The 15,917-nt window shown below is 42.2% G+C and overlaps 1 protein-coding gene across 1 annotated transcript in view; it reads right to left on the bottom strand.

The window, feature by feature from the left end:
• The window catches only part of LOC123253470 (diphosphoinositol polyphosphate phosphohydrolase 3-beta-like), a 25,985-nt gene that overhangs the window by 8,877 nt on the left and 1,191 nt on the right, over positions 1-15,917 (bottom strand). The window lies entirely within an intron of this gene.

Raw genomic sequence — 15,917 nt, 5'->3', positions numbered from 1 at the left:
GGGGCGCGGGGGGGGTTGAAGGGGAAAGGGGAGCATGAATCATGTAACCATGTTAAAAATGAATATTAATAAATGTTAAAAAAAATAAAAAAAAAGAGGGGGGACACAGAATAAAAACTTCTCAGGACTAAAAAAAAAAAAAAAAAAAAAAAAAAAAGGTAAATGTAACAAGAGCGAGTAGGAGAAATCACCTTCTTTTAGTTTCTTACTGAAACGGAGTCCCTATCATCCTTATGCTTTAAGGGAAAAAAAGCACAAGGTGGCAGATAGAAACCCCCACATAGGTTTAGTGGAACTGGGAGAATGAGGTCTCCTCGCTCCTGCTTTTCATTTTGGCTTTGTAGGATTCATTCAAAACTTGTGCATAGTCAGAGTAGGCAAACAATAGGTCAGTATGTTCATAAATCCAACATTTATTTAATGCCTGCTATGCCTGAAAGACAGGCATTAGGAAATCGCTGAGGAGGAAGGTCCAGTGTTCTGGGTATTTTAGGTGGGGTGTGGATAGTGCTACTGACACAGACTTAGCTTCCCTTAGTTTAACTTATGACCAGATTGGGTTGGCAGAGATGGGGGTGGTGGTGATGTGGAATGTCTACTCAAATCGTGGAAATCTGGTTCACCTTTTCCATTTAGGAAAAGGGTGAGGGGTCAGGAGACATGGGTTTGAGTCCTAGCTGGGATAATAACTTGAGTAATTTTGGGAAAGTCTCTTTCCTGCTGTTTCCTCAGTTTCTCTATTTGTAAAATGAGGGAGTTGTATCAGATGATACCTAGGGTGCCTCCCAACTCAAAAAATGAGTCAGCTCTATAAATACAAATTTCAATATCTAAAGGGTATAAACAAGAAGACTATTCTACTTGTCTAAAAAAGAACTCAGAGGGGCAGCTGGGTGACTCAGTGGACAAAGAGCCAGGCCCAGAGACAGGAGGTCCTGGGTTCCAATCTGGCCTCAGACACTTCCTAGATGTGTGACCTTGGGCAAGTCACTTAACTCCCATTGCCTAGACCTTACCACTCTTCTGTCTTGGAACCAATACCTAGTATTGATTCTAAGAGGGAAGGTAAGGGTTTTTAAACAAACAAACAAACAACTGAAGAATGAATGAATGAATAAACAAATAATGAATGTATGAATAAATAAACAAACAAATAAATAGGTGGCATCTGGGTGGCTCAGTGGATTGAGGGCCAGGTCTAGAGAAGGGAGGTCCTGGGTTCAAATGTGGCCTTAGACACTTCCTAGCTGTGTGACCCTGGGCAAGTCACTTAAGCCCCATTACCTACCCCTTACTACTCTTCTGCCTTAGAACCCATACATAGTATTGATTGTAAAACGGAAGGTAAGGGTTTTAAAAAAATAAAAAAGAAATCAGTTTTGGGTTTTGAGATAGGGACAGGGATCTCATAGCTCTGAAGAAGTTCTATGTCAGAGTTTATCTTGTTCTTTGCTTGTCTCATATCATTTGGAAAAGAATGGGGTTTCTGCAAAGTGACCTGGAATTTAAAATACCTTCTTCTGAGTGAACCCTGGCATGTTGCTGGGGTCCTTAGCTAATGTGGAATGGGGCTATATGAGGTTAGATCAAAGGGCTATCCTGGAAAGGAGCAACACATGGGATGACAGTCAGGCTTACACTGGAAAATAAACAAAAGAGCCAATAAAGCTTTGATGTCATTAGCCTTGAGAATCACTGACAGACTCCTGTGTATGGCATTGGATGTCCTTATCAATCTGGCATCCGTCTTTTTGCATGATCACTCTCCAGACTCTTTTTGCTCCTGCCAAAGCAGTTCTCTGTTGGGGGCATTTCATGTTCAGTTTTCATGCCTTCCCAGTGGTGGCTATCCCTCCCTCGTGCCTGGAATCCATTCCCTAGATTCTTTTAAGGCTCATTTCTCAGACTGCCTTCTGCACTAGGCTTTCCTCCCAGTTGTGAGGGCTCACCCTTCCTCCCTTGAAATTGTTTTGTCTTTCCCTTGTACAAATTTTGTATTACTTTTCTGAACTCCTTTTGTTTCCCTTCAGTGAAATATAAACTCCTTGAGGGTAAGGATTGTTTTTAAGAATCCTTTGTGACTGGCACAGTGCCTGGCACCTAATAGGTGCTAAATAAATACATGATGATTCATTGATCACACATTTATTTGTTTATTTTTCATTCATTCATTTTAAACCCTCATTTTCTGTCTTAGAATCAATACTATGTATTGCTTCTAAGGCAGAAGAGGGCTAAGGGCTAGGCAATGGGGGTTAAGTGACTTGCCCAGGGTCATCCAGCTAGGAAGTGTCTGAGTCTAGATTGGAACCCAGGACCTTCTGTCTCTAGGCCTGGCTCTCAATCCACTGAGCCACCCACCTGTCCCCTTTTATAACAATGTTCAAAGGATTTGAGCTGGGAGAAATCTCAGAAATCACTGAGTCTACCCACCCCTCTCATGATACAGAGCTAGAAACCAAGGACAAGTGAAGGGAAAGCACTTGGCTAAGGACACACAGTTCATAGTAGCTTGATTTTACAGATGAGGAAACAGTGGCTTAGAAAGACTAAGGGACTCATGCATGGTTTGCATAGTCAATCAGTCAGCAGGCATCTATTAAGCCATAATTGTTTGCCAGGCACTGTACTAAATGCTGGGGGTACAAGGAAAGGCAAAAGTGTCCTTCCCAGTAAATTGTTAGAGATGACATTTTAACCCAGTCAACCCATGATGCCATGCTGTCTCTTCAGCCAATAATACCCATGGAAAAACTATCCTGATGTGAGAGAATTTTTAAAAAATAAACAGACAACCCCCTCCCCTAAACTGTTTAGCTATTGTATCCTCTAGAGCAGGGGTCGGCAACGTATGGCTCTTTCTGCAGGAGCCATAAAGTCCATTTTTTTCAGGCGCTGTTACAGGAGCGGCACTGTGAGCACTGTACGGCTCTCACGAAATTACATTTTAAAAAATGTGGCATTTATGGCTCTCACTGCCAAAAAGGTTGCCGACCTCTGCTCTAGAGCTTGGAGAAAAATGAAAGGTCAGAGAACTGGGGTGAAAGCCACTGAAACCTCATAAGTAAATGAAAGGAAAACAAAAGCTGAATGTTGTTCTTTCCTTATTAAATGGCCCTTGTTATGCCAATCAGATCAGAAAATAAATATGCAAAGGAAAATTTTAAAAAGAACTAAAAAAATCACCCAAATTAGAAGACAAAAAGAACCAAAAAGAAAAAAAAGTAGTAAAATATTGGAAACAGAAATGACAAGGACTCTGTTACTTATTAGCTTGGTGGCTCAGTTTCTTCATCATGTTGAGTGGGCAATACTTTTTGCTACAGTTCTTAGGGAGGTTGGGGAATTAAATGAGACAATCTATGCAAAAAACTGGAGGCTGGAAGAGGGTTGGAGGAATGTGTGTGTGCGTGCGTGCGTGTTTGTGTAAGTTCTTCTGTTCTTCTTGACCTAATTAAAAAGGATACCAGGGTTTGGTTCAAATCTGGCCTCAGACACTTCCTAGCTGTGTGACCCTGGGCAAGTCACTTAACCCCCATTGCCTAGCCCTTACCACTCTTCTGCCTTAGAACCAATACATGGTATTGATTTTGAGATGGAAGGTGAGGGTTAAAAAAGGATGTGTGGCCAATAAAAAGAAATTTCATTGTGCCTATTTTATTTTGAATGTTAATTTGAGGTTGGAAAATTTAGTTTTGTGGAATGGATAGAGATGGCTTCAGAATCAGGAACATATAGACTGTGTTACTGGCTAAATAATTTAATTTCTTAGAGCTTGAGGGGAAATTCTCTAAGACTAGATGGTTCTTTTTTTTAAATAATATTTTCTTTTTTCCCTATTTACATATAAACACAACTTTTAACATGTGTTTGTTTTTTTAAAACCCTTACCTTCTGCCTTAGAATCAGTACTGTGTATTGGTTCTAAGACAGAAGAGCGGTAAGGGCTAGCTAGGGCTAGGGCTAAGTGGAGGTTAAGTGACTTGCCCAGGGTCACACAGCTTGGAAGTGTCTGGGGTCAGATTTGAATTTGGTACCTCCCATATCTGAATCTGACTCTCAATCCACTGGGCCACCCAGCTGCCCCTCTAAAATAATTTTTAAAACCCTTACCTTCCGTTTTAGAATCAATGCTGTGTATTGGCTCCAAGGCAGAAGAGTGGTAAGGGTAGGCAATGGGGGTCAAGTGACTTGCCCAGGGTCACATGGCTAGGAAATGTCTGAGGCCAGATTTGAACCCAGGACCTCCCCTCTCCAGGCCTGGCTCTCAATCCACTGAGCCACCAAGCCGCCTCCTTAACATGCATTTTGTAAAACATTAAGATCCAAATTCTTTCCCTCGCCCCTTCCTTCGATGCTAAGCAATTTGATATAGGTCATACATGTGTGATCACACAAGCTATATTTCCATTTTGGTCATGTTGGGAAAGAAATCTCATATACAATAAAAGCACCCCCCCACTCCTCCTCCCTGCCAAAAAAAGTGAAAAATAGTCTGCTTTGCTCTGCCTTCAGGTTCCCTCAGTTCTTTCTCTGGAGGTGGAGAGCGTTTGGCATCATTTGTCCTTCAGAACTGTAAGGCTGGATGTTTCCGAGGGGTGCTGACCAGCATTGGAAGATGAAGTTTCCCCACCTGGGAACAGTGAAATCTGGCGGCCTCTCTCCCTAGAGAATGAGGATGCTGAAGGCTTTGATAAAGATAGCTGCCAGTGGTCACCTCTTGCAAGCACTCCCCCCAGCTCTTGGGTGAGCCTTCCTTGAAGGCACCTCCTGCAGTATGGAGGATGTGCTTCTTTGTTCTTTTGCTAACAATTTCCTGTTGCTATCTTTTGCTCACTTGCCACCCTCTGGACCTTCCCTGGCCTTGACCCAGCAAGCAGCCATAATACAAGGCACCATTTCAATGTGCCAGAGACTGTGCTCAGCCCTTTCCAAACCTTGTTTCATTTGCTGCTGCCAGCATGGGAGGGAGCTGCTATTAGCCCACTTTACAAATAGTGGAGGCAAACAGGGGAGGTGACTTGCCCAGGATCACAGAGCTAGGAAGTGGCAGAGGCTAAATTTGCATTCAGGTCTTCCTAATTCCAAGCCTGCCATTCTATGCCACCTGGCTACCCCCACCCCAAAAGGGGAGAAACCATTCCAGAAAACCAATTGAGTAACTGAATCTAGCAGCAAAGGCAACATTTTAGAGCTGAGGTCTCCTCCTGCGGAGAGTGGGAGGGAGGGCTTTCTGTAATATAAGATTATTAACTGGCAAAGTTAATAAATCTTATATTACATTTCTCAGCCTCCCACCCAACAAGCTTTGCTCCCACGTGGAATTTCTCCTCAGTCAGTTCATTTGGGTGTTCCTCCCCTTGGTAATATTGTACTCACTGCATACATTGTTATCCGAATTCCATTGGCCTGACTGTGTAACACTTCCAAGGTTTTCCCAGGTTTTTGTTTCTAATGCTGCTGGCAAAGCAGGACACAGAAAAGCCAAGATAGTGAATGAAAAAGGACACAAGCAGCATAGATTGAGAAGTGGAAGAGATCACACAAGAAAAATGGGCCCCCACCCTCATTTTATAGAAGGAGAAACTGAGGTCCATGGACAGGAAAAGACTAGCCCAAAGTCACACATAGGAGCCTAGGCCTAGAACTGGAAGGGACCTCAGATTCCATCTAGAGCAAAAGGAGAAACTGAGGTCTTAGAGTGGAAGGGATTGGCCTAAAATCTAAAATAGGATCTCTTATTGTGGGAAGGGACTTCAGAGGTCATCTTGTATAAAAGGGGAAACTGAGGCCCATGGAGGGGAAGGGACTGTCCCAAAGTCACACATAGAAGACTAGGACTCTAGCTGGAAGGGAGCCATCAAGTCCAGGGTATCTTATTTTTTGGAGGGGGAAAATGAGGCCTTGGGGGAGGCAGGAACTGACCCAAAGTCACACAGAAAAGCCTAGACCTAGTGCTGGAAGGGACCTCAGAGGCCATCTAGTCCAGTGCCCTTCATTTTAAAGAAGGGAAAGTTTTTGAGTCCATGGGCGGGGGGCAGGGACTGCTCCTAAGTCAAACAGAGGAGCCTAGGCCTAAAGCTGAAATGGACCTTAGAGGCCATCTAGTGCTAAAGGGGAAACTGAGGCCCAAGGAGGGGAAGGGAGTGACCCAAAATCACACATAGGAGCCAAGGCCTAGAGCTGGAAGGGACCTAAGAGGCCAGTTAGTACAAAAAAGGAAAATGAGGCCCAGGGTGGGGAAAAGAGTAGCCCAAAATGACACATAGGAGCCTAGGCCTACAATTGAAAGGAACCTCAGACACCATCTAGTCCAGGGTCCTTCATTTTACAGAGGGGGAAATTGAGACCCAGGGAGGGGGCAGGGACAGCTCCAAAGTCACACCTAGGAGCCTAGGCCTAGAGTTTGAAGGTATCTCAGAGGACATCTATAACAAAAGTAGAAATTGAGGCCCAGGGAGGGGAATGGTGTGGCTTAAAGTCCCACATAGGAGTCTAGGCCTAGAACTGCAAGGAAGTTCAGAGGCCATCTGGTCCAGTGTCCTTCATTTTATGGAAGGGGAAACTGAGGCCCAGGGAGAGGATGGAATGGGCCCAAAGCCCATATAAGAACCTAGGACTAGAGCTAGAATGGACCTCAGAGGCCATCTAGCACAAAAGGGGAAACTGAGGCCAAGGGAGATGAAGGGACTCCCCCAAAGTTAAACACAGGGGCCCAGGCCTGGATGTGGAAGGCACCTTATAGGCCATCTAGAACAAAAGGGGAAACTGAGGCCCATTGAGGGGAAGACAGTGGCCCAATGTTACACATAGGGGCCTAGGCCTAGAGGTAGAAGGGGCCTAAGCAGCCATCTAATAATTTTACAGAAGGGGAAACTGAGGTCAGGGTGTAGCACCAAAAGGGCCAAAGTCACATATATGAACCTGAGCCTAGAAGTGGAAGGGACTGAAGAGGTCACCTAGTACAAAAGGGGAAACTGAGGCCCCTGGAAGGGAAATGACTGGTCCAAAGTCACACATAGGACCCTAGGCATATAGCTATAAGGACTGTTGGAGGCCATCTTGTCCAGTGTCCTTCATTTTACAGAAGGGGAAACTGAGGCCTAGGGGGTGGGCAGGGACTGGTCCTAAGTCACACAGAGGAGCCTAGGCCTAAATCTGGAAAGGATCTCAGAGGCTATCTATAAGGGGAAAACTGAAGCCAAGGAGAAGAGACTGGCCTAAATTCCCACATAGAATCCTGGTCTTATAGCGGGAAGGGACATCAGAGGTCATCTAGTACAAAAGGGGAAACTGAGGCCTAGGAGGGGAACGGACTCCCTCAAAGTCACACATAGGAGCCTAGTCCTAGAGCTGGAAGGGACCTCAGAGGCCATCAAGCACAAAAGGGTAAACTGGGGCTCAGGGAGGGGAAGGGAGTGTCCCAAAATCACAGATAGGAGCCTAGGCCAAGAGATGGAATGGACCTCAGAGGCCATCAAGGAGAAAAGGGTAAACTGAGGCCCAGGGAAGGGAAATGACTAGCCCAAATCCACAAATAGGAGTCTATACCTAGAGTTGAAAGTGACTTCAGTGGCTATGTAATCCAGTGTACTTTATTTTACAGAAGGACCAGGGAGCTGAAGGGACTACTCCAAAGTCACAAATAGGAGTCTAGGCCTAGAGGTTGAAGGGAACTCAGAGGCCATTTAGGACAAAAGGGAAAACTGAGGCCCAGGGAGTGGAAGGGACTCCCCTAAAGTCACATATAAAGGCCTAGGTTTGGAGGCAGAAGGGACCACATCTAGCACAAAAGAGGTAACTGAGGCCCAGGGAATGATAGGGAATGGCCCAATATCACCCCTAGGGACCTAGGCCTAGATGTTGAAGGAACCTAAGCAGTCATCTAATCCAGTGTCATTCATTTTACAGAATAAGAAACTGAGGCCTAGGGAGTAGCACGGACAGGCCCAAAGTGACACATAGGAGCCTAGGCCTAGAGTTGGAAGGGATCTCAGAGACCATGTAGTACAAAAGGATAAAGCGAGGCCCAGGGAATGGAAAGGACTCCCCCCAAATAATTTATTTTATAGAAGGAGAAACTGAGGCCCAGGGTGGGGGAAGAAGTGGCCCAAACTGAGAAATAGGAGCCTAGGCCTAGATCTGGGAGAGATCTCAGAGACCATCTAGTACAAAAGGGGAAACTGGGGGCCATGGAAGGGAAGGGACTGTCCCAATGTAACACACATGACCAGAGGCCTAGTGGTGGAAAGGACCTCAGAGTCCAATTAGTACAAAAAAGGAAACTTGAGGCCCAGGAAGTGGAAGGGACTGGCTGAAAATGACATAATGTAATAGAATATATTACATTAGATTAATATGTGAACTTAAAAAAAAACAAAATTAAATCATAAAGCAAACAACCACAGGATACAGGCACTGAATTCCAGTCCTCGTCTCCAATTTGGATAGCTGCTTTACAGACTTCTTCACTATTTTGGAGGGGAACAAACTCAAACAGTTAAGATCAATAAAACAATGGAGAAAATATGGAGAGATAAATCTCTCTTACTCTGGTTTTTTTTAAGTTCTTTTCAATGCTTTTCATAAAAGCCTTGAGCTCCCCCAAACTCTCCTCCATAACATTTTCCAGTCATATTTCAAGATCATTCAAGTTACTTTCAGTTTGAGCTTTTAATTCAGCTTTGAGTTCAAACAAACAATCATCTTGTTTCTTCTTAAGGAAGAACAGGTAAAATGTCGAGCCTATTTCACTGGCTAGGAACAGTGCTATATAGAGCCACTGTGAAATGTTCTCTGGAATTGTGAGCCATTTTATTTTATTTTTATTTCATTTTTAGGTCTTTATTTTATTAATTAATTTGGAACATTTTCCCATGGTTATAGGATTCATGTTCTATCCCTCCCCTCCTTCCACCCCCTCCCATAGCCACCACACAATTCCCCTGGGTTTTACATGTGTCATTGATCAAGACCTATTTCCATATTATTGATATTTGCACTAGCGTGCTCGTTTAGAGTCAATATCCCCAATCATATCCCCATCAATCCATGTGATCAGGCAATTGTTTTTCTTCTGTGTTTCTACTGGCACAGTTCTTCCTCTGAATGTGAATGGTGTTCTTTCTCATAAGTCTCTCAGAGTTGTCCTGGATCATTGCATTGATGCTAGTAGAGAAGTCCATTACATTCGATTTTACCACATTGTATCCATCTCTGTGTATAATGTTCTCCTAGATCTGCTCCTTTCACTCTGCTTTCATTCCTGGAGGTTATTCCAGTTCACATGGAATTTATGAGCCATTTTAAACAGAAAGGAGACAATATTTTTCCAACTTGGCTTATGCTTTTAAAATACATGCCATTTAATTGCCCTAAGCACATTTTAAAATTTAATTATTAAATCGCTTGCTATTCTAATTTTTGTCAGTAGCCCTACTGGCTAGGGGTTAGGGTCAGAGCGTGGTCTTTTTTAGACAGACGTTAATTTTTTGGGTGGAGGGTAGGCTGAAAAACTTTTTGCCTGAGACCGTTTGTCAATGGGAGGCAGCTGAAGCTTTGTAAAGCCCGTAATTTAATTAAGAGGTTTGAGAGAGTTTTTTTTCCCCTCTTTCCTTCCCCCAAGGGGAAAAAATGCTAGAACCACATGGTTCTGACTATGTGCTTTCAGGGAGCAGTTTTTTGGCCTTTTGGGCAGAAAGCCCTTTTTCTAAGTTGGCCTAAGGCAAAAAGGAGTTTTATAAATTATTTCCCCACCTTATTTGGGCTCCAAAAGCCTCTCAGGATAAAAAGGACTAGGTTTTTTTTAACTCTGTTCTTCCTAGCTGATATCCCCAGGTTTTGCTTCTCACTTAATTCTAGAGACATGTGGGGCTTGGAAAAAGGGAAAGTAGACTTCCAGGAGCAAAACAAGGCTAAAGCTTTGTTAATTTCAGCTTAACAATCACTCTTTCTAATGACAAACCTTGCTTAGCCAAACTCACTGAATTTCTCCAGTATTCTGGAGGTTTTTTGAGCTTTGAGGTAGAGTCTCCCCAGGTGAAAAACCCTGAGGGCAGGTAATTGGGCTGTTTTTCTCCTCAGGTGAGGGGGGTTGGAAACAGCTTCCCAGGTGAAGCCTCAGGACCCTGCCGCTAAGGTAAAAAAACAGCTGTGTTCTATTTATTTTAAGGAAAAAAAGAGAAAAAATATTTGAACTGACCTTTGTCTAGCAAATGTGAATTGTAGACCCAGCTATTAAAAGGCTAACTTGAGGTAGTAACAGAGTGAAGGAAAAGTCAGGAAACTGAGGGGTACTGTCACAACCTTTGTGGTCTGCCAGAATGTAAGGGTTAAAATTTAAGATTGGACTAAATTTATGAGAAATGTGGTCATCAAAATTAATTACTCAAGTCAGAATGAGCTTTTATGGTAGTTTATTTACAAAAGGATAAAGAGCAAGGGGGCAGCTGGGTAGCTCAGTGGAGTGAGAGTCAGGCCTAGAGTCAGGTCCTAGGTTCAAACCTGGCCTCAGCCACTTCCGAGCTGTGTGACCCTGGGCAAGTCACTTGACCCCCATTGCCCACCCTTACCAATCTTCCATCTATGAGACAATACACCGAAGTACAAGGGTTAAAAAAAAGGATAAAGAACGAAAGTAAAGGAAATGTGAAAGAGGATAGAGTAAGATATCTAATCTAACACACTAAGTATTGTGCTTCAACCTTCAGCAGAGGGACCAGTGATGAATAAAGCAAGGGATCCAGCCATGAAGCCTCTTCCAAGATGGGGGCCTCTCTGGAGGCTAGTCCCTCCAGAAAGCCAGGAGTAAACGTGCTACTCCATGCTCAGTCAGCCTTTTCACACACCCATGTGGTAGTCCTAAGGGAAGGTCCAAGAGCTGCCTCACCAATGTCAGAGTCTTAGGTTCAGGAAGCAAATACTTCACCAGCCTCCAACTGGAAATCCAACTCTGAACTCTGAAGAACTCCCCCTCAGAGGAAGTTACAACTGCTTTTAAAGATGCTTCTTTGCTTCACTTCCTGTGCCTTCTTCCACTTTATGTGGACCAATTGCAGTCTTAGAATTTTCTTAGGACTGCCCAGGGAGGAGATTAAAATGTAATTGAGGACAACTTCCGGGTTAAAATGGTGGCAGAGTAGAAGGAGCTGTTTAACCTCTCCTAACCCACACATATAGGACTCCTCAAGAGGACATAAAAACAAATCCAGATGAATGAAGGGACCCTACAACAGGGTGCAGCATTGAAGGTATGTGGGATAGGGGCATTTCCATGCTATAAGGGGGTGAAATAGCTCTCACTAAAATGCAAGCTGAGCAACCCCCTTCCCCCCCCACCTACAGTACCAAAGCCAGCGCACAAGAATTAGAGCAAGTTTGGAGCATTCATTAAGTTCTTGGCAGCTACCTGGGATCACCTAGCCTGCTCCTGAGAGCAGCAAGATTTAAGTCCCCAAGAGGCTAAAGAATGTGTGGACTTTGAACACAGACCTTGAGCGCAAGCATGGACATCGAGTGCACGTGCAGGTGTGGATGCAGACGTGGACATGGACCTTGAGCATAGGCATGGACCTTGGGTGGGGACCCAGTGCAGAGGGGTGCATGACTGTGGAAGCAGTACCCTGAGACTGTTAAAGGAGCTTTAGACAGAGGAGCAAGAAAGGGGACCACCAGGTGGCTTGACCCTGAGAACAACTAGATTTGAGACCTCAGGAGCCTAAAGAGCACAGACCAACCCTGGGCATGAGGATAAAGCTGAGAGGGTGCACAGCTCTATGACCCAGATGAAACCTGTTCAGCAGTTTGATAGGATAGGCAGAGAGCCTGTCTGCCTCACCCAGACTTCTGACTGAGAAAAAATAATAATAATAACAAGCCAGAGACAAGAACTCCAAAACAGAAAGATCATCAAGAAGAAATCTTTAACACCCGACAACTTTTACACAGAAAAATCCAGACAACAGAACAAACAGCAGAGGAGAACAAACAAGTAATCACATCCAAACCTTCTCAAAAAAATGAAAATTGATCACAAGGTCTTGAAGAGTTCAAATCTGAGATCATGAGAAAGATGGAAGTGATTTGGTGAGAGAAGTGGAAAATAGCTCAAAAGGAAATTAACAAGTTAAAAGAGAGAAACTCCCAATTGGAGAAAGATGCCCCCAAATCAAAAGAATTGATATGCAAATTGGAGACCAAAATTAAACAGCTGGAAAACAGGATAGACCAAATCAAAAAGGAAAATCAAAAGATTATAGCAGACAACCAGTCTCTAAAGACCAGGATTGGGCAAATAGAAGCCAATGATCTCTCAAGACAGCAAGAACAAATAAGGCAAAGTCAAAAGACTGATAAAATAGAAGGAAACATGAAACATCTCACTGAGAAATTGACAGATCAAGAAAACAGGTCAAGAAGAGACAATTTGAGAATCATTGGTCTTCCTGAAAAAGCAGAAATTAATAGAAATTTGGATTTCATACTACAAGAAATTATCCAAAGAAACTGCCCTGAAGTTCTTCAACAAGAGGGCAATTTAGACATTGAAAGGATCTGTATATCATCCTCTACATTAAAACCTGAAAAGACAACCCCAGGAATATAATAGCCAAATTTAAGAGCTTCCAAGTAAAAGAAAAAATCTTACAAGAAGCCAGAGACAATTCAGATATCAAGGAGCACCAGATCATACAGGATCTGGCAGCCTCCACACTACAGGACCGCAAGGCATGGAATATGATATTCAGAAAGGCAAGAGAACTGGGTCTACAACCAAGGATCACCTACTCATCAAAACTAACTATATACAGGGGAAAAGTATGGGCATTCAACAAGATAGAAGATTTCCAATTATTTGCACAGAAACGACCAGGACTAAATGGAAAGTTCGATATCCAACCACAAAAACCAAGAGAAACATAAAAAGGTAAATAAGAAACAGAGGGGAAAGAAAGGAAACTCTTATTTTTAAATTTGCCTCTTTAAGGGCTTCAATAAGATGAAATTGTTTGTATTCCTATATGGAGAAATGTTATGTGTAATTTTCAAAAAATGTATTCACTATTATTATAATTAGAAGAATTATTCATAGGGAGAGGTTGGAGTACTAAATGGTCTAAGATGATATGGGAGGGGGGAAGGGAAGGGTGAATAGTAGATGGCACCAAGAGAAACTTGAATGAATAAGAAAAATAGGATATTCTATACCACACAAAGAGGGCATGGGGAGGGAAGGGGATGAATATTATTATAAGAAGGAGAGGAAGAGAGCATTAAGAGGTAATATTTAAACCTTATTCTCAGCAGAATTAACCCTGAGAGGGAAGAGTAGCTATATCCATTGGGATATAGAATTCTATCTAACCCTACTGAGAGAGTCAGAAAGGATAAACCAAGGGGAGCAGGGGAGTGGGGAGGTCAAAAAAAGGAGGGGAAGAGAGAGGAGAGGGAATTCATTAGGCCTTAAAAATAAAAAGAGGGGAATAATAAGGGAGGGGGTGGAAAGGGAAGTAAATCAAGGGAGGGGACAAGGGGGGGGACTGATTTAAAACAAACCACTGGTTTAAAAGGAAATAGTGTAAGAAGCAGAGGTAGAACTAGGAGAGGATACAAAAATGTTGGGGAATACACAACTGATAATTATAACTCTGAATGTGAATGGGATGAACTTGCCCATAAAATGAAAGCAAATAGCAGAATGGATTAGAAACCAAAATCCTACCACATGTTGTCTACAAGAAACACATATAAGGCAGGTGGACATACACAGGTTTAAGGTCAAGGGCTGGAGCAAAATCTTTTGGGCTTCAAATGAGAAAAAGAAGGCAGGAGTGGCGTTCATAATTTCTTTCTTTCTTTTTTTAAAACATTTATTAATATTCATTTTTAACATGGTTACATGATTCATGCTCCTACTTTCCCCTTCACCCCCTGCACTCCCCCCACCCATGGCCGATGCACATTTCCACTGGTTTTAAAATGTGTCATTGGTCAATACCTATTTCCAAATTGTTGATCATTGTATTGGTGTGGTAGTTTCCAGTTTACATCCCCAATCATGCCCCCCTCAACCCATGTTTTCAAGCAGTTGTTTTTCTTATATGTTTCCTCTCCTGAAGTCCTTCCTTTGAATGTGGGTAGCATTCTTTGCCATAAATCTCTCAGAACTGTCCTGTGTCATTGCATTGCTGCTGGTACAGAAGTCCATTACATTTTATTTTACCATAGTATATCAGTCTGTGTACAGTGTTCTTCTGGCTCTGCTCCTTTCCCTCTGTATCAGTTCCTGGAGGTCTTTACACTTCACATGGAATTCCTCCAGTTTATTATTCCTTTGAGCACAATACTATTCCATCACCAGCATATACCACACTTTGTTCAGCCATTCCCCAATTGAAGGGCATACCCTCATTTTCCAGTTTTTTGCCACCACAAAAATCATGGCTATAAATATTTTCGTACAAGTCTGTTTATTTATGATCTCTTTGGGGTACAGACCCAACAATGGTATGGCTGGATCAAAGGGCAGGCATTTTTATAGCCCTTTGAGCATAGTTCCAAATTACCATCCAGAATGGTTGGATCAGTTCTCAATTCCACCAGCAATGCATTAATGTCCCAATTTTGCCACATCCCCTCCAGCATTCATTACTCTCCCCTTCTTTCATTTTAGCCAATCTACTAGGTGAGAGGTGATACCTCAGAGTTGTTTTGATTTGCATTTCTCTAATTATTAGAGATTTGGAACACTTTCTCGTGTGCTTATTGATAGTTTTGATTTCTTTACCTGAAAATTGCCTATTCATGTCTCTTGCCCATTTATCAATTGGGGAATGGCTTCATTTTTATACAATTGATTTAACTCCTTGTATATTTGAGCAATTAGACCCCTGTCAGAGTTTTTTGTTATAAAGATTTTTTTCCCAATTTGTTGTTTCCCTTCTGATTTTGACTACATTGTTTTTGTTTGTACAAAAGCTTTTTAGTTTAATATAATCAAAACCATTTAATTTACATTTTGTAATTTTCTCTTAACTCTTGCTTGGTTTTAAAATCTTTCCTTTCCCAGAGATCTAACAAGTATACTATTCTGTGTTGAATTAATTTACTTATAGTTTTCCTCTTTATATTCAAGTCATTCACCCATTCTGAATTTATCTTGGTGTAGGGTGTGAGATGTTGATCTAAACCTAATCTCTCCCATATTGTTTTCCAAATTTCCCAGCAGTTTTTGTCAAATAGTGGATTCATGTCCCACACTGTCTTGCTAATATCATTTACCCCAAGTCTATTCCACTGATGCTCCCTTCTGTCTCTTAGCCAGTACCATATTGTTTTGATGACCACTGCTTTACAGTATAGTTTAATATCTGGTATTGCTAGGCCCCCTTCCTTCACATTTTTTTCATTATTTCTCTTGATATTCTTGATCTTTTGTTATTCCAAATGAAATTTGTTATAGTTTTTCCTAATTCAGTAAAGAAGTTTTTTGGTAGTTTGATAGGTATGGTGCTAAATAGGTAAATTAATTTGGGTAGAATTGTCATTTTTATTATGTTAGCTCATCCTACCCATGAGCAATCAATGGTGTTCCAATTGTTTAGATCGAGTTTTATTTGTTTGGAAAGTGTTTTGTAGTTGTTTTCATATAATTGCTGTGTTTGTTTCGGTAGATAGATTCCCAAGTATTTTATATTATCTAGGGTGATTTTAAATGATGTTTCTCTTTCTACCTCTTGCTGCTGTCATGTGTTGGAAATATATAGAAATGCTGATGATTTATGTGCATTTATTTTGTATCCTGCAACTTTGCTAAAGTTGTTGATTATTTCTACCGTCTTCTTAGTTGATTCTCTAGGATTTTTTAAGTAGACTATCATATCATCTGCAAAGAGTGATAGCTTAGTCTCCTCTTTGCC

The sequence above is a fragment of the Gracilinanus agilis genome, chromosome X (genome assembly GCF_016433145.1).
Source record: "Gracilinanus agilis isolate LMUSP501 chromosome X, AgileGrace, whole genome shotgun sequence".
NCBI lineage: Eukaryota > Metazoa > Chordata > Mammalia > Didelphimorphia > Didelphidae > Gracilinanus > Gracilinanus agilis.
This window is presented reverse-complemented; position numbering and strand designations above follow the sequence as displayed.